Source organism: Delphinapterus leucas, chromosome 1, assembly GCF_059928025.1.
Source record: "Delphinapterus leucas isolate spDelLeu-1000000601 "Yukka" chromosome 1, BTC_Dleu_Yukka2, whole genome shotgun sequence".
In the NCBI taxonomy this organism is placed as follows: domain Eukaryota; kingdom Metazoa; phylum Chordata; class Mammalia; order Artiodactyla; family Monodontidae; genus Delphinapterus; species Delphinapterus leucas.
In genome coordinates, this window is record NC_143129.1 from 181,663,141 (window position 1) to 181,681,321 (window position 18,181).

Consider the following 18,181-nt stretch of genomic DNA (forward strand, 5'->3'; position numbering starts at 1 on the left):
CCTGCCTTGAGCAATCACAACAGCCAACATTATTCAGCTCCTACCATGTATCAAGCACTGTTATCAGTCCCATTTTAGAGATGGCAAAACTAAGGCATGGAGAGTCATTTGTTATAAGCCAGACAGCTACCAGTGGCAGAGCTGGGACTTGGATGGAGGCAGTCTGCTTCCAGAGGCCAAGATTTTAGCCACTATGCCATAGTGCCTCACGCCAGGCCCTCAGCTTGGAACATGTTTGATCACGGGGTACATAAATTGCTCATCAGGTGTGTTCCAGTCTACCTGGGGAGGACAAGCCATAATAAAATGATTAAGCATGAAGTGCAAAGGGAGTTAAGCCAGCCCTCGTGATAAGCTCAAGCCCTGGTGCTTCCTCCTTGCAGGAGGGGCCTGCAGGAAGGGGTCCTTGGGCCTAAGGCTCTTATGGCTTCAAGGTGGGTGTCCTTGTCCCCTCTTCCATCCCCTCCAAAAGCAACTCTGTGCCAGCCCACGCTCTGCCTATGACCCCCAGTGACCCCCTATGACCCCCAGTTGCATTTAACAAAGCAGTAAGTGCAGTGTGACAACCAGAGTTGATGTCCCAGCCTTCTGTTCACAGCCAGAGAAACTTGGCAGGACATTTCACGTCTCTCACCTCACTGTCTTCATCTGTGAAATGGGGCCATAACAGTACCTAACTCAGATTGTTGAGGATTAAATGAGAGCCTGGAGGTACAATGCTTCTCAGAGGCAGGTAGCAGAGGTCCAATGTATGATAGCCCTCCCTCCCTCCCTCCCTCCCTCCCTCTCTCTCTCTCTCAGTCCATGTCCAGGGGTAAGAGACAATGCCTGATCTGTGTTCCTGGGCCCCCAACTTCCAGCTTTGGGGGATTTTAAGCTGCTTAGTGGAAAGAGAGTCTCCAAGATCACATTTCTGTTCTGTGACTGATGCTACCTCCATCATGCTCTCAGCATGACCCCAGTCTCCCGATCCCCTCCGGCCCCCACCCCACCTTCACATTCTGTCTGCCCTCTGCCCTGCTCTACGCCCTGACCTCTTCTCTGGGGTTGTCTTGTGACCATTTATTCCCTCAGCCAAGAGAAAAACAGAGAAACTCACTCCTGATTAGATGCGTTTCCGTCTCCCCAGGTCTTCACTTCTTGCATGTTCTTGACTTGTCAGAGGAAATCGTATATCGACATTGGTATTGATTTGCATAATTCAGATATAATTAGGAGAAAGACTTGCCAGGGTGGCAGGTAGCGGGGCTGGTGCTGCTGTATCCTGCTGACCCTGGGGAGAGTTTGGAACTGGGCCTTTAATCCTCACCAACTTCATGGCTCCACGGACACTGTACCCAGAACTTTACTTCCCCATGAAGTTTCAAGGCAACGGGAAAGCCCTCTGCCATCAAAGTAGCTCCTTGCCTGGCGTAGCATCTGGAATCCTGACTGACCATGAAGGCTATCCCATGGGGGCCTGCTTAGATGTAGAAAGACATGCTGCTGGCCAGGAGGGAAGTGGACACAGGGGCCAGTTTGCTTATGATGCCTGCCAGGAGGGGGGAAGAGGACTTCAGGGCAGTGTCATTTTGACAGCTGGAAGAAAGAAAGAAAAACTAAGCAGCGCTTCAGGCCAGAGACTAGAAATTAGTGTGACTCAGTGAATTATACGGCTGCCGTGATGAAATGTGGTGGTGCGTCCTTGAAAAGATTAGGAACATAACGAGGCAGAGAAATAGAAGAAAAATGCACACCCATGCCTGTTCTATTCTGTAACCATTTCTTCACGCCTTCATTTATTCATCTATTCGTTCAACATATATTTGTTGAGGGGCTATTATGTACCAGGCAAATAGTAAAGAATTAGGTGTCAATGCTGGGAAAACAGATGTGATCTCTTACCACTGTACCTGGTGGATTGGGTTCCCACCCACTCCAGCCTAGAAGGGTGGATACTGGTATAGGATTTAGGGCCTGGGGGGGCAGGCTCTGGGAAGGACTAGTGCCCAGAAGACCATATGATGCTTCCTTTGAATTGTGCCTCTATTTCCTGTGAGCTGGTTCTGTCCCAGGAAGGCAAGTGACAGCACGGGGGTGGGTTGGGGGTACTTCCAATCCAGTGAGAACCTGGGAAGTGACAGCATGGGGGTGGGGTGGTATTCCCAATCAGGTGAGCTTCATGGGAAGCAGGAAGATGGGCAGTGAGTTTCTCTCCATTCCCAACACCTGCCCCCAGTCCTGCCCCAGAGTGACCCCTCCTCCTCCCACGAAGCACCTGCAGAGCGGTTATCACCAGAAGCCACATCCAACTTCCCCAGGGAGCAATCTCCAGGCCACTGATTTACTCGTTGGCTGTCACCACGGGCACTGAATAATAAGGCCTCTTCCCACGGAAAGGATATTAGAGGCTGCAATGGGAAGGGCTAGGGCAGTATGATATTTATTTCTGGGGCATTTGCTGCAAGGAATCAGAGGGTTGTCTCTAACCTCCTACTCATACGGCACCACAGGCCTATCCGCGGGCCCTCGAGTCCCGGGGGGTCTTGCGCGGTGATCCGACCCAGAGCCCCATCCAGGATTCAGGCTGCCTGTTGTGCACATGCGTGGACGGAGAGAGGGAGGAGTCTACCATCCTCCACTTGGAGAGGACTCTGTGATTCATTCATTCACTCATTTGGCAAACATTTATTGAACATCTGTGTTTCCTGTTGTGCCCTGGACTGGGGGCTGGGCATACAGGGTGAACCAGACAAGCTTGGTGCCTGTTCTGGGGACCCTAAGTAGTGCTATATTTTCCATCCCTCTGCTACCACACAGTAAGCAAGACTCTGTACTGAGGCTGGCTGGGGTTGGGAATTGATTCTCTGTTCTCTTTCCTGCCCCCTCCCCTTCAAACCCATCCCACCTCATCTCTGCTCAGATGGTTAAACAAGATATTCAGTCCCTAAATGCTCCAGTAACATTTCTCAGCTTTGTGCCAGGACTCTTCTGCTTTCCTTGGGTGGGAGAAGGACACCCTTACCTTTTCTTTTTGCGGTACACGGGCCTCTCACTGTTGTGGCCTCTCCCGTTGAGGAGCACAGGCTCCAGACGCTCAGGCTCAGCGGCCATGGCTCACGGGCCCAGCCGCTCCACGGCATGTGGGATCCTCCCGGACCGGGGCATGAACCCGTGTCCCCTGCATCGGCAGGCGGACTCTCAACCACTGCGCCACCAGGGAAGCCCAGGACACCCTTACTTTATTAGCACTAACCTCTGTCAGGCCCTTCCCGATGGTGATGTTACCTACCTGATCTCATTTAATCTTCACTGTGCAGATGGGGAAACTTGCACAGGGTCACACCTAAAGCAATGGTGTGCTGGGCAGACTCACTCCAGCCTGCATCTCTTCTCAACTCAGCCTTCAGTGACGTCAGGTTGCTAGTTTGAAACTGCCCAGGGTGGGGGTATTTATAGCATGGAAGTTGGCAGATGCTGCAAATCAGGGCTTTTCCCCCTTGGAGAGCTGGTTGGTAAGCACACCACTGCACCTAAGCGCTTTGCCCAACACTGCAGCAGCAGCAGCAAAGGATGGGGGTCATATTGGAGCAGACAAGGATGTTCCTCCTGCTGTAAGTGGCTGCTTCGTCCTGGGAGAACTGAGGGAGAGCAAAATGAGTTCCCATTGAGGAGAAAGGAGTTGTCAGCCTCTGGACGCTTTGCAACATCACAGGTCATTTTGGGAATCAGATGCGGTTCCCGCTACCTTCCCCTCCAACCCCCCCAGCTACTGATGGAGTTAAGACCTTGCGGCTAATTGAGGTCTGACTCAAGGTTAACTGGTACTTTTATTGGTGTGAGTGATAGCTTTTTGCAGGACTCTGAGGACAAAGCAGGAATCTGGTGGGGGGAGTGCACTGAGGCCCCTCCTCAGAGATAAACACAGACACATCCTCTAGAAGACCCTTTTTAATGGCTGGGTTTTTCCCCGCCTTTTATCCTTTTGATTGAATCTTAAATGACCTCTCCTCAAGGAGACCCCGACCATCCTACCTCCAGTATGTTTCTCTGCCTCCACAATCTTCTCTTTTAGTTTATTTTCTGTTTACTTCTTTCTTTGTTTCTTTCACTAGAATGCAAGCTCTGTGAAAATGGGAAACCGAGGTAAGTGGTTTTGGATGCTTTTTATTTCTTTTTTTTTTTTTGCGGTACGCGGGCCTCTCACTGTTGTGGTCTCTCCCGTTGCAGAGCACAGGTTCCGGACGCGCAGGCTCAGCGGCCATGGCTCACGGGCCCAGCCGCTCTGCAGCATGTGGGATCTTCCCATACCGGGACACGAACCCGTGTCCCCTGCATCGGCAGGCGGACTCTCAACCACTGCGCCACCAGGGAAGCCTGGTATTGGATGGTTTTATTCTGCATTTTCTCACTGTGGCCTCCTGATTCCTGATCTGGGGCGGACATCACTCCCAGCTGTTTTCATAACTTAGCTTGGATCCGCTGGGCTTGGTGGCAGAGCCTTGATTTTGCACCCCGGTTTTGGGGCTGACTAGCTGTGGGCTCATGGGGAAGGAACGGAAAGGACAGCCTGGAACAGAAGCTCTGGGAGCAAAGGAAGCCCACCGCCCTCTGGCCCCCAGCCCAGCACTCTGTGGCTTGATTCTCCCAGGTACAATTTTCCTAGACACTCTAAGGCCTTCCCTGCCTTAATCTTTTTCTTTTTTACTTTTGATATGATAAAAATAATGCGTTCCACTGGAGAAAATTTGGAAAATGCAGAATATTCAGACAAAGGAAAAGTCATCTTTTAGGTAAGGGAATTGTGTCAGCTTTATTCCCTTCCTTTCCTGAATTAGCCCAGCCCACTTGAGCCCAAGACCCCACCTCCTCCAGCAATTATAAGTAATCTTAAAACTGCCTCTCTCTCTTTTTTTTTAACATCTTTATTGGAGTATAATTGCTTTACAATGGTGTGTTAGTTTCTGCTTTATAACAAAGTGAATCAGTTATACATATACATATGTTCCATATCTCTTCCCTCTTGCGTCTCCCTCCCTCCTACCCTCCCTATCCCACCCCTCTAGGTGGTCACAAAGCACCGAGCTGATCTCCCTGTGCTCTGCGGCTGCTTCCCACTAGCTATCTACCTTACATTTGGTAGTGTATATATGTCCATGCCTCTCTCTCACTTTGTCCCAGCTTACCCTTCCCCCTCCCCGTATTCTCTTGAACCAAGTTATTACTTCCAAGAATAATAGTCTCTGTTACTACAAGAAACTAATTAACAGCATGCAATGAGGGGGAAAAATTCAATTCATTAGTGGCTTAATAAGCACTAGCAACGAGTCTGGGCTTGGCTTGGGAGCTGGGGTTGGGGGGATGGCGACCCCAAGAGGGCTGGGGGCGGGCGCTTGAGAGGTGGGGATGAGCACGTGGAGGCTGGGGAGTGGGTGGGGTACTGAGGGAGCCTGGGGGGCTGCGTGGTCCATGGCGAGCGAGCCCTGTTTCTCATTTCGCAAGATTTTTGCTCCGCCTCCTTGGCTGAGGCGCTGGGTCTCAAGGTAGGTGCAGCGTGTTGGAAAGTTCTTCCTCTCTTCCCAGTGTGGTGTTTTGGTGGCTGCACCGGAGGTCAGGAAGTAGTTCCCTTTTCTGCCCTGTGGGCTGGGGGTGGGAAAGGGAGCTAGGAACTCGGGGCCCCTCTCCTTGCTCACAGCCCCGCCCCGCCTCCTTGAGTCCTCCCATCCCTCCACCAGAAGCTTGGAGTCACCCGGACATTGCCCCTTCCTCAAGCCCCACCTCCAGTCTGTCCTGAAGTCTTGCGGCTGCTAGTTTCTAAGTTGTTCTCCCAGTCCAGGCCCCCTATTCCTCTCCCCTCCCCATTGTCCACGTCCTCTTCCTGGGATTCTTTTTTCTTTTTTTTCTGGCCGCCCACATGGCATGTGGGATCTTAATTCCCCCACTAGGGATCGAACCGGCGCCCCCTGCGGTGGAAGCGAGGAGTCTTAACCACTGGACCGCCAGGGAAACCCCTTCCTGGGATTCTTGAAATAACCTTCCCAGCGTCCAGCTCCCCATCCCTCCATCCCACTCTCCCCCCAGCAGCTTCACTGTCCTGCTCACCACTGGGGAATCAGATGGGTTCAAGGTCCTGCTTTGAACTTCAAGGTCCGGCTGGTCCGGCTCCAGCCCCCTGGCCCTCCTCACGCCCCCACCACTCTTGCAGGCCCTCTGTGCCCCAAGCACCACGCCTGCTTTGAGTTACCTGAATGGAGCAAGTGTGAATGTGCCACAAGCTCCGGCACTCAAGGCTCAGGGTCTTTCTACCACACAGGCCCCTTCCCCGAGCATCGCGTCCCCACAGTCAAGCATGTGTGTAAAATCTGCTGACGTCGATGATGTTAACTGCAGTCCGTTAAGCCTGCTGTCTCTGTCCACTCAGGCTCCTCTGCCTTCCCGCTGCCCTAGGATCAGGGGGCTCTGGGGTGGCCATGGGCAGTTTTAGAATCCATCTAGGTCAAGGCTGAGCGGGGGATTCGTTTAGTGTGCGTCCCATGGGGGAAATATGTATGTGGTCCACAGTCTCTGAGTCTAGTTAAGAAGCACTCCTACCACCCACCCGTGACTCGCCCAAGGTCGTGACATGAAGACAGAGGGGCAGGGGTTGACATGCAAGGTGAGCATGTCCTGGGGGTCCTGGCCTGGAAGGTCTGACACATGTGCAGTGGGAAGCAGGTCATTGGATGTGGATGTTTTATTTTTACTTTGTTTTAAAAATTAACCATTTTATTTATTTTAAATTTTATTTTATTTATTTTTGGCCGTGGTGTGGCTTGTGGGGATCGAACCAGGGTCCCTGGCAGTGAAAGTGCCAAGTCCCAACCACTGGACCGCTAGGGAATTCCCTGGATATGGGCATTTTAAACAGAAGATTTAAAGGTTCTCATCGATGCCTCGTTAAGACAGGAGTTGTCTGCACTCAGGAACATACTTGAGAACATATCATGTACAAGTATAAATGCACTCTGTGTGTGTGTATTTTTTTTCCCAATGGCAATCATGTGAAATGGAATTGATTCTAATTCCTGTGTTTGTAGGTGTATTAGTTTCTTATTGCTGCTGTAACAGACTACCACAAACTTAGTGGCTTCTACAATACAAATGTGTTATCTTACAGCTCTGAAGATCAGAAGTCCCAAATGGATCTCAAATCAAGGGCTGAGATCAAGGTATGGGCAGGGCTGCATTCCTTTCTGGAGGCCTTCAGGGAAACATCTGTTTCCTTGCTTTTCCAGCTTCTAGGGGCTGCCTGTATTCCTTGGCTTGTGGCCCCTTCCTCCACCTATGCTGGGCCGAATCCTTCTCATGCTGCCACTTCTCTGGTTCTCTCTCTGTCTCCCTCTTCCTTCTTTTTATTTTCTTTTTTTTTTTTTTTTTTTTTGTGGTACGCGGGCCTCTCACTGTTGTGGCCTCTCCCGTTGCGGAGCACAGCCTCCGGACGCGCAGGCTCAGCGGCCATGGCTCACGGGCCCAGCTGCTACCGCAGCATGTGGGATCTTCCCGTACCGGGACACAAACCCGTGTCCCCTGCATCAGCAGGCGGACTCTCAACCACTGCGCCACCAGGGAAGCCCTCCCTCTTCCTTTTTTTTTTCCTCTTCCACTTTTAAGGACCCTTGTGATTACATTGGGCCCACCTGGATCATCCAGGACAGTCTCTTTATTTTAGGTCAGCTGATCAGCAACTTTAATTCCATCTGCGACCTTAGTTACCATTTTCCACGTAACTGAACGTGTTCACTGATTATGGAGATTAGGGCATACACATCTTTGGGGGACCATTATTCTGCAGACCACAGTAGGGTATAAACCTGCAGCAGCTCTACAGACAATGAGTGTGTCTGTGTGTGAAGCCATGTGTTTCATGCATCCCATATAACAAAATATATTTATTATACATATATATAGATTAATATACCTATGTGTTTTATGTGTGGGTGTATTTCATTCAACCATGCTAAAGGAATTACCTATCTTCTCTCTAGAAAATATTACAAAATCTTGACATACGAAGAGGGAATACAACAGTTTGCAGTCAAAAATGTAAGAAGAAACTATTATAGAGGCGCTAGGCAGTTAATAAAGATGCATAATTTTTTCCTGGATTTTGGAATGTTTGTGGTATTTGTCAGCTTTAAAAGCTGTGTAAGTTGTGCTTTTTCATTCTAAATAAACATTATTTCATGATAAACTTTATTTAGAGCTTTATTTCATTGTAAATAAACATTAACTTTCACACCTAAATTTGCATTCTTTTGAATTCACTCTTTTGAATGATGAATGCAATTTTGCATTCTTTTTTTTTTTTAAAAAAAGCCCCCACTTCCCGCCCAAGTTGTATAAGCTTCAGGTCCCACAAAACTAGGATCCCCTGCTGCTCCCACCCGAGGACATTTGCACATTCTCCGCCCTGCACTGAGAGCTCTTTACGCCTCCCCCACCCTCCTCTCTTGGCTCATCCTTCAGACCTCAGCTCAAGCTGAGGTCATTTCATGGGTGCCCACGTGGTGGGTGGCAGAGGCATGTGTCAGCAAATTCTAAGGTGGGAAGTTGGTGAAGAGCCAGGCTGCATTAGACTGGGGGGGGTAATAGGGAGCCACTGCTGGTTCTGGAGCACTACCGGCTGTCATGGTCTGCCCTTGTGGGAGGCTCTCTGGAGAAGAGTTCCCTGGCCTGGCCCCATCAGCTCGGCGGGCAACTGGGTTACAGTCTGCAGCCCCACCTGTAGCCCGCCTGGTTGCACTGACCCATCTTCCCACAGTACCTCGATTATGCCTATTAAAACCGGCCTCTGTGGGCCAGCCGTTTCCAGAGGGAGGCCGGTAAGGCATTTATTGAATTTATGATTTTAATTTATGACAATTCTAATCCCATTATGGGTTCTCTTTTGTCTGCAGCCTGCACGGTGGTGGAGTTTAATTACGGCCAAGCAAGATTTCCGCGGCTCGGGGTGGACCTTTCCTGCCAGTCCCGGAGGTCCACCCCCCCGTTGCTTGAGGGCATTTAGTGGCCTGGTGGGGGAGAGGTTCCCCGGTCTGCAGGAGTGACGGGCTGTGCAACAGTCCCCGCGGTTGGCAGCTGCACCGTGCAGGACGTGTGGTGTTGCCTAGTGAGAGACAATTAGGACGGCAGCCTGTGGGGGTGTGTGGGGGTGTGTAGACAGTGCCCAGCCGCACAGCTGTCTGGGCATTGCTGGGGGGCTCCGGAGTCAGGCAGAGGAAGAGGCAGCAGAATCTCAAGGATCTGCCAGGGCTTGTGTGTCAAAGGCTCCGAGAAAATGATTATCCTGGGGGGGTCCAAGACTCCACTGCCAACCCCAGAGAAGGGGACGTCTCCCTCCCAAGTGGTGAGGGTCCCGGGAGGGAGGGCCAAGCAGGGGAACGATCACAGTGATAACGGGCAGAGGCCCTTCTCAGCTTCTGTGGAGGGCCGTGCAGAGTGGAGAGGGGAGCGTGGTAAAACAGGGGCTGGTCCCAGTTCTGCCGGCAGCAGCTGTGACCTCGAGTCACATTTAGCCTCTCTCTATGATGCTCCTTCTCCAGCTGGGAACTCAGGGGCAGAATCAGGCCCCGCCTCAGCCTGGGAAAAGAATATAACCGGGTGGGCTGTAAATGGCGGAGGCCGAATGGAGGGCGCAAACACAGGGTCAGTGGGAGCTCCAGGCTCGAGACCCCTGAGGCCCAGGTGAAGGCGAGGGGGGCCTGGACCTGGTCCTAGAGCTCAGGAACTACCAGGAGAGTCAAGGGTGACGAGGGGGAAAACAGCTTTGGCTGGGTGGCAAGGGAGACCTGGCACATGAGAGCAGCCTCATATATTGCAAAGAGGGACCCAGAGTCTTGCCTCAGTTCCTTCATCTGTAAAATAAGCATGTGAACAACGCCAGACCTGTTTCCTGCCTCGGGAAGGAATGGGAGTTGTGACCGCGTTGGTGGGACGGGGCTGGATGTCTGGGCGAGCGTGGAGCAGAATTTCATGGCTCTCTGTATCCCAGTCTCTCATCTGTAAGTGATGAGTTAGGACCAGATGACCTGCAAGAATCCTCTTAGCTCAGGCCCTGCAGAGTTGACGATTAAACAAGGAAGGCTTCCTGGAGGAGTCGGTCTGAAGCAAGGGGAAGGGTGGAAATTTTTTCGGATCTTCAGGTCTCAGATCCTGATTCTTTACGAATCGGATGAGGGAGGAGGAGGCAGCGTGGTTGTAGGGGTTGAAACCCAGACACCTGCAGGGATGGAGCAAGTGACTTAAATGAGCCAGGCATACACGGTGTGACAATAGGGGATGGTGGGGACTGTGGCAAAGTGGAATGTGCACGTCCCACCTCAAGGGGCAGCCGTTTCTCTGCTCCAGGGATCATTGCCATGCGAGGATGCTGATCCTGGGTTGTCAGATGATCTCAGTCTCTGCAAGTGCCCCCACCTGTAAAATGGCACAACGATATTATCTGTCTCACGGAGCTGGAATGAGGACGAAGTGAGCTAGTATATGCAAAGCGCTTAGAACAGCCCCTTACTAGAACAGCCACTAGTACTTACTTAGCCACTTACTAGTGACGTCGACAATTACTATGATTATTGTTGTCATTTTCTGTCTGCACAAGAGAACTGCTGTCTCACTCCTCTGACCCCCAGCACACTCTGGGTGGGAAGGTCGGGGGAGTCTATTCATTGTGGTCTGGTTATTCGGGGTCTTTGGGGCAGTAAGCTTCCCTGGCCAAGATGGACTTGGCCTGAATGGTTACTGTAGACAAGAAATGTTTGTGATGTGGGGAGAAAGCAGATGCTGTTAATGCTGCTGTGAGCGGAACTCGTTACGTTATCCGGAGTCACTTCACACATGTTTTAATTTTACTTTGGGAGGTTGTGCTGAGCCTGAGATGTACACGTTTGCAGGAAGGATCTGTCAGGCTTCGCTGGGCCAAGAGGGCTGTGACAGAAAATCGTGGGGAGGGGGGAGTCACGCGGGGAGGTGCAGAAACAGTGCCAGCTGGAGAAGGGGCTGAATTGTGAATCTAAAAGAGGTTCCCCAAAAATAAAAAAAAAATAAAAGAGATTCCCAATTGTGTTCAAGGACAAGGAGGGAGACATTAGGAGCGGGAGTGAAAGGTAACTGTCTAGCCAGTCCTCAACTCTGCACGCATTCTTAATTCTGCCTGGGCTGGCAGAAAGGGCGGTGTGAACACATGTGTGTGCATACGCGTGTGTGCACATTGGCACTGTGTGTCTCTCTACCAGCTGCTCCACCTCCTTCAACACCCTCTCTGTGGTTCACCCCAGCTGGCCTGGATTACACTTCATCCCTTTTCTCAATTTCCAGTCCTGGATCTTTGAATAACCAGCTGCCTGTCCTTGGGTGAGTCATTTACCTTGCTGTGCCTCAGTTTACCAATCTGGAGAGAGCGCTCATCATTCTGGCCCTACCTGCTCCAGAGAGGTATCATGAGGCGGCAGGCTGATGGCAGGGTCCTCAAACGGCTGCCTTTGGGTTTGGACACGCCTCCTCTCCTCTGCAGCGTCCTTTTCCAGTTTCCAGGCTCTTTACAGCATCATCACATCTGATTCCCGCCGAGACCCTGTGAGGCAGAGCGGGCGGATGCAACCCCAGGTTACAAATGGGGAAACTGAGGTTCAGAGAGTGTTTTAAAGTAGAGTTGTATCATTATTTAGGTGTGGTGAGACCAGGAGACCATGAGGCAATTGCCATTGAAAACATAGTTTGTTACTCACAGATCCAAGAGACGATCAGGGGGATGAGAATGCTGGGCAGCCTGGTCCAGTCACACACCCCTCACGTGTGTGTGCGTGTGTGTGTGTGTGTGCGTGCCTGTGCATGTGTGTGCGTGTGAGTGTGTGTGAATGTGTTGCACAGAGCACTGTGACCAAGCTCCATCAGGACCACATGGAAGGGGGACAGACGGGCAGAAACAGGCACTGTCTGTCTCCAGTTCAATGCTCTTCATTTCCATTCAACAGTGAAGGTCTTGCTCTTTCATGGCCTCCAGCCCTGAGCCAGAAGGACTTTCCCGCTGTTCCCACAGATGGCCTAGAAGAGCAGGCATCCTGGTCTGGGAGCCAGGACACCAGGGTCTGAGTCAGATCACCATCCCTGAGTCGCTCTGACTCAGGACAAGCACCATAAGCCTCAGTTTTCCCATCTGTGCGATGGGTGGGCTGGGCTAGGGGCCCTTAAGACGCCCCCAAGTTTGACCCTCTGTGAATGAAGTGCTCTGACCAGTGGGTCCCAAGCCCACTCTCCAGAGTGAGCTGAGTGGGAACAAGAGGCTTTTCAAATCCAGATTCCTGGGCCCTCTCCTTGACCTGCCAGATCATACTGTCTTGAGAGTGGGGCCTGAGAAGCTGTATTTAAAAAAATATTTATTTATTTATTTGGCTGCGCAGGGACTTAGCTGTGACATGCAGGATCTTTGTTGCGGCATGCGGGCTCTTAGCTGTGGCACGCGGGCTCTAGTTCCCTGACCAGGGATTGAACCCGGGCCCCCTGCGTTGGGAACGTGGAGTCTTAACCACCAGACCACCAGGGAAGTCCCGTGAGAAGCTGCATTTTTGAGATGCGATTCTGATGTTGTTGATTCATAAGCTGACATTTGGGCACCACTGCCTAAGAAATCTGGTTCCTCAAAAGGGACAATGAGCTGATTCCCGTTTGTGGCATCGTTTGCCTCCTGTGTTAGCCTGAGGGCCAGCGGGGCACGTCTCACATGAAATCGGAAGAGACAGTGGCTGCCGAGCCCAGGCCACGTCAGCTTCCTGGTGGTGACTGTTCTGTGTCCACAGGTGGTAGGTGGCCCATTCGGGGACTCGGCCCTGCCACGTGATGGAGCATCTTGGAGCTTGGAGCTCTCCCTGGAGCTTCATCTGGACGTCTTACTCCATGCCAGTGCCTGGGATGAGGATGCAGGGAAGAGATGAGGGTGCCGGCTTGGGGTGGGCACCAGGAGGCTGTGGAACAGGCTGCTGGAGACCAGTGGGCAGTGGGAGGAGCCTGTGACCTTGGGCAGGTCAGGTCATCTGCTCTGGGGCCTTGGTCTCCCCACCTGTAGAATGGGCGTAGGAGTGGATGAGCTGGCTTGCCAGATCTTTAGAGCTGGGACATTCTGCGTCTAGTCTAACCCCTAGAGAGGGCTCAGCTGGGGAGAGGGGCCATCGAGGGCAGCTGCTGTCGGAGCAGGGAGGAGGGCTCAGCCTGCAGGAGCCTGTGGGCACCCATCTGGCAGAGTGGGGGCAGGGGAGCTAGAACTCAGGAGGGGAGGGAGGGGGTGAAGAGGCAGAAATGCTTCTGATGGGCAGCCTGGGAGAAGCTGCAGGACAACTCCGGGGTTCCCTTGTCCCTGCCAAGGAGGGGAAGGAGCTAAAAGCACAGACCCCAGAGCTTCTTTTTCTGGATTCAAATCCCAGCTCAGCCTCCTCCCAGCTGTGTGACCTTGGGGAAGCCACTCTACCTCTCTGTGCCCTTGTTTCCTCACCTATACAATGAGGGACGGTAATAGCACCTCCCTTGGGGGTCCTTATGAAGACTGAGGGCTAAATGAGCATTTAGCTATTGTTGGCATTACTGTTATTAATATTAGAGGGCAGTGTCCCCTAGTGGTTACGAGCAGGCCTTTGGAGGCTAAGCCACTGACTGGTTGGCTGTGTGACTTTGTTGCCTGACCTCCCCATACCTCAGTTTCCCCACCTCTAAAAGGAGGAGAATGGTGTCTATTTCATTACAGTGGGTTAACCCAGGTGAAAGCTTTAGCATTGCATCCAGTACATAGAAACGCTCTAAAAAGAGCAACTCTTATTGTAGGTACCATTAATCCAGTTGGACTGAGCTGATTACGTCAATGATGTTTCTGACTTGTTTTCTCCAAGCTCCAGGGGTGGAGGTGGGGGCCGGACCTCTAGGCAGCCCAAGGCCCAGACACTGCCCTCCAGGGGTTCATTTGAACTCAGTGTGTTTTGGTTTGATCAGCATCGTTCCTGACGTTTGTGCCCTGGTGTGAGGCAAGAGCTGAACTTTGAGTCCAAGGCCTGGGTTCAAGTCCCAGCCTCGGCCCTGGCCAGGATTTGCCCTCGGCTAATCTGAGCCTCAGTTTCCAAATCTGTCAAGTGTGATGATGATGCCTATTTTACCAGGATGCTGGGAGGTTTTAGAGAGAGCAGAGCGGGGAACCAACCCAGCAGAGCCAGCTGTGCAAACGGAAAGGGTTGATGGCCGTGGTGGCTCCACCCAGCATGCCGCCAAAGGGACTTGACTTTGCTTCGCAGCCCCGCCACTCACGAGCTGGGTGACCCTGCGGCAGGTCCCTCCACTTCTCTGAGCCTCACCTCCTCACCTGTACAAAAATTGGGGCTATTTTGTGAAGCTTGCAGGTTATAATGAAGTTAAAAATGAGATTTCATTTGCCAAGCATCCAGCACACAGGATGCAGGACAGGGTGGCCAGGAGGGATGAGCCACAGGCTGGACCTCAGTCTGGGGGGAAGGACAGGACAGCTTTCTCCTCTTCCTCCCCTCCTGCCTCCAAGCCTCCCTCCCCAAGCCTCTAATCTTTTATTTTATTTATTTATTTTTTTTGCGGTAAGTGGGCCTCTCACTGCTGTGGCCTCTCCCGTTGCGGAGCACAGGCTCCGGACGCGCAGGCTCAGCGGCCATGGCTCACGGGCCCAGCCGCTCCGCAGCACATGGGATCCTCCTGCACCGGGGCACGAACCCGTGTCCCCTGCATCGGCAGGCGGACTCTCAACCACTGCGCCACCAGGGAAGCCCCCCTTGTAGTTTTTAAGATTAGACTTTAGTGCTCGTGTCTTGAGGACATGGACGTGACACGCTGGTGTCTTTGCAGATTTCTCCTCTGCCAGCCTCAGCCCTGGAAGTGACAGCAAGCACCAGATCCTCTCACTGCAGTAGACGCAGAGGCCGGCTGCTGCTCCTTACCCAGCTGTGCGGACCTGCAGTTACACGGGAGGGATTTTCTTCCTTTTGATTTGTACTTCTTGCCTCCTTATCCCCTGTGCTAGATGTGGTCTCTCCCCTTTTCGTGTGATGTTCAAGATTCTAATTAAGTGGAAAAGGCTTTTACTCCTTGCAATTCTCCGGTTATGACTAATGATACTGGCTCATAAGTGAAAGCTGATTTTCTGTTGAAATTCTCTGTGTGTTTTTGTTTAAAAAAAAAAGGTAGGAAACCAGGGCTCTTGGGTCATTTGCAAGTTATTAATTTCAAGAGGAGCTCTTAACTAGCTTATTAACGGTGAGGGTATTACAGCTGAGTTAAATGGCTGCAATATTAATTAACTTGCAGGCTTTTATGTATGGAGAAATGGCTTATTTCCATGTTGGTGGGTGGTCTAGGTGGAACTCCCCTTCTGAGAGGCATGAAAGGAAGTGAGTCCTGGTGAGATGCTCCTTGGGTAAATACTGGGTCCCAAGAATTTTTGCTGGGAATGTTTCCCTGGGTTCTGGGGCAAGGTGTCTGGACATGCCATGGCGCTGGGGCCAAGTGTCTCAAAGACAGATGCAAGTGGGGGAATGGACATGTCTTCCCAACACACAGGACTGTGTCCCCTTGGCCTTCACCTCCACTGAGGACAGGCCAAGTAGAGGTGGATTGACATGGCGGCAGGAGACATTTCAGTTAGTCCTCAGTGTTTCTAAAATCTCAGTCATTTCATCTGTTTTGGCTATATCGACCTACCGCCTGTTCTATTATTTACTTACTATATTTATTTCCATTGACTTACTTAAAAAAAACTTAAATTTAGTTTAAAGGGAAACTTTATATCACCACCATAAATGGGAAACCAGCATCACTAGTCACAAATGCAAAGCAACATAAAAATGAATGCATGACTATTAAAATAAAAAATGTCCATTTGGTACCACCTGAAGCGAGTCCCACATGGGCAGTGGTGCATTGACCACCTGGCGGGAAACCTGGACTTCTTGACCCATGGCACGTGTGCCCCCAGGTTGGGGGTTGGGAGACACGTGAAGGGGAAAGGTGACGAACCAGCAGAAGCAGTGCTCTCTGGGGTCCTTCCACACGATGCAGCTAAAGCTAGGAGGCTGTATGGGAAAAGGCAGTTCTAAGGAATTTCTATATATTTTGAACTTCAGGGAACAGCATGTAAACGACATGCAAATCCCATGCCAGCAGCATTTTTTCTGGGGGCCTATTACTCAGGTGTGTTAGGTTGGCAGTGTGGCTCACCTGCTTGGGGCTCCTGCTCTCATCTGGTCCCTGCATTCCCAGGAGCCATGGCAGGAGCGAGGGGATTGTCCAGAGAGCACTGGCCTGGGAGTCAGGATGGAAGCAGCCAGGCCCTGCTGCTACATTGCTCTGTGACCTTGGACAGACCACTGGGCCTTTCTGGACCTCTGTTTCTTCGTCTATACATGAGGGTGTTCAAAAAGATGCATCTGGGGATGGTGCTCTGATGGTTTATTTTATGTGTCAGTTTGGCTGGGCCATGGTGTCCAGATACATGGCCAAACATTGTTATGGATGTTTCTGTGAGGGTGTTTTTGGATGAGATTAACATTTAAATCAGTGGGCTCTGAGCAAAGCAGATTGCCCTCCATCATGTGGGTGGGCCTCATCCAATTAGCTGAAGGCATGAATAGAACAAAAGACTGACCTCCCCTGAACAAACAGGAGCCCTGCAGTAGAGGCCTTCGGATTTGAACTGCAGCATCAGCTCTTCTCTGGGTCTCCAGTGGTAAGTCAACCTCCAGGGTTATTTGACTCAGCAGCTCAAGAAGTATCACCAGTTGTCCAATTAGTTTCCCATCTCTCCACTCTTTTCCATTCCGGGTGTTAGTTTTGACAGGAGAATGGCTCCCCTCATGGTGGCAAAATGGCTGCACCGTTCCAGCCACACCTCCTAGAACAGAAGGAGAGAGATGTCCGTCCAGAATCCCAGCCAAAGTCCTCAGCGGAGGTGGGCTGACTGGCCCACTTCAGAGCCAATGCCTGTGCCAGAGGAATGACATGAATGGATCAGCTCAGACCTGGTTTATCTAAACCAACTACTGTGGCAAGGGGCATGGGACTACCATGTGACAAGGGGGATTGGGGCTAGACTGGGGTTAGCCTCATGCAAACAGGGTTTTTTGGGGGGGCATGTAGGGATGCTGAGCTCAGAGTTTCAGCACTGTGTGGTCCAGGTGCCACTCCCTTCCCTTTTTCCCCTGCACTTCCTTCTCTTCTCTCCCCTCCTCTCCTATTCCTCAACCCCCTTACATCTCCTTCCCTCTCCTCTCCCCTACCCTTTCCTCCCCTGTGGTCACAGGCTGCATCCTCGCCCTGGAAACTGCCCCGTCCCCCTTCTGGGAATCCCTGACTATCCAAAATATCTCTATTGTTTGTACCTGCCCAGCATCAGTTCCTCCTCTTATGGTAACAGAAGCCCCCTCCTTTAGGGGAACAACCCTCCTGTCCATTCTGTTTGGTTGTGGGGAGCTCTTCATCACTGGACCCCTTCCAGCTTACACAAGTGGCCATGAGATCCAGGCAGGGCCAATCAGAGTTCTTCTCTGGGATTTTATAGCCTCTCTTTCCTCTGAAGTCACTAGTTGGGATGATGTAAGCTGGAGCTGTCTGTAGCCTCACTCTCTCCCTACCAAGTGGAGGAAGCTGTGTGCAGAAGAGAATGAGAGAGAGAGAGAGAGAATGCTAAGAGGTCGAAGGACACTGTTTAGTGTCTGGACCCAGCTGTGTCCAAAGCTAGCTCTGTCATGCCAGGACTTTTCAGTTACTGGAGCTGCTAAATACCCTTTCCCTACGAACTAGCTTGGGTTGAGGTTTTGTGGCTTGTGACTGAAAGCACCTGACTGGCACACCAGCCTCTTTATTAACTTTAATTATTAACTTAGCATGCATTCACCACTTCCTTTGGGCCAGGTAATTCTGGAAGATAGGTACTATTATTTCATAGGTGGGGAACAGAGGCATGGAGAATTTAAGCAACTTCTTCAAGGTAGCAGTGGAGCTGGGATTTGAACTTGGCTTTGCCTGTTTCCAAACAGTCAGCTCTAGCCAGGAGCTGCTATGAAGCCATCCATATGGGGTCTGACAGAGATGAGAGGCCAGCTTTCAATTAGACACAAATAATAATAATAACAACAACAGTAGTAGCAGCAGCGACAACAATAACATGTAA